We start from the raw sequence: 959 nt of genomic DNA, 5'->3' as shown, positions 1-959 counted from the left end.
TCGGCCATGTTGATGGCCTTACAGTCTCCTTTTGGATTCTCTTCTGTATTGCTTGGAAGAGTACTAGGAGGGAGTTCAGTAACTTTCTTACTCAGCTGACCCACTTGTGCCTCCAAGTTTCTAATGGATGACCTTATTTCAGTCATGAAACTTTCAGTGGTTTTGATTAGATCAGAGACCATGGTTGCTAAGTCAGAGTGGCTCTGCTTAGAATTCTCTGTCTGTTGCTGAGAAGATGATGGAAAAGGCTTGCTATTGCTAAACCTGTTTCTTCCACCATTATTGTTGTTGAAACCTTGTTGAGGTCTCTGTTGATCCTTCCATGAGAGATTTGGATAATTTCTCCATGAAGGATTATAGGTGTTTTCATAGGGTTCTCCCATGTAATTCACCTCTTCCATTGAAGGGTTCTCAGGATCATAAGCTTCTTCTTCAGATGAAGCGTCCTTAGTACTGCCTGGAGTAGCTTGCATTCCAGACAAACTTTGAGAAATCATATTGACTTGTTGAGTCAATATTTTGTTTTGAGCCAATATGGCATTCAGAGTATCAATCTCAAGAACTCCTTTTTGATTCGTCCCATTGTTCACAGGATTCCTTTCAGAAGTGTACATGAGTTGGTTATTTGCAACCATTTCAATGAGTTCTTGAGCTTCTGCAAGCGTCTTCTTCAGATGAAGAGATCCTCCCGTAGAGTTGTCCAATGACATCTTGGACAGTTCAGACAGACCATCATAGAAGATACCTATGATGCTTCATTCAGAAAGCATATCAGATGGACACTTTCTGATCAATTGTTTGTATCTTTCCCAAGCTTCATAGAGGGATTCACCTTCCTTCTGTCTGAAGGTTTGGACTTCCACTCTAAGCTTACTCAATTTTTGAGGTGGAAAGAACTTTGCCAAGAAGGCATTGACTAGCTTTTCCCAAGAGTTCAGGCTTTCTTTAGGTTGTGAGTC

At 40.9% G+C, this 959-nt stretch overlaps 1 non-coding gene across 1 annotated transcript; it reads left to right on the top strand.

Annotated features, from left to right (window-relative positions):
- The first annotated feature begins 764 nt into the window (after positions 1 to 764).
- On the top strand, positions 765 to 872 carry LOC127742866 (small nucleolar RNA R71). Its single transcript, XR_008004234.1, has one exon. It is a non-coding gene; the product is annotated as a small nucleolar RNA R71 (small nucleolar RNA).
- The last annotated feature ends 87 nt before the right edge of the window (positions 873 to 959 follow it).

The sequence above is a fragment of the Arachis duranensis genome, chromosome 1 (genome assembly GCF_000817695.3).
Source record: "Arachis duranensis cultivar V14167 chromosome 1, aradu.V14167.gnm2.J7QH, whole genome shotgun sequence".
NCBI lineage: Eukaryota > Viridiplantae > Streptophyta > Magnoliopsida > Fabales > Fabaceae > Arachis > Arachis duranensis.
Note: the sequence above shows the minus strand (reverse complement) of the source record. Positions and strands in the feature narration are given on the sequence as shown.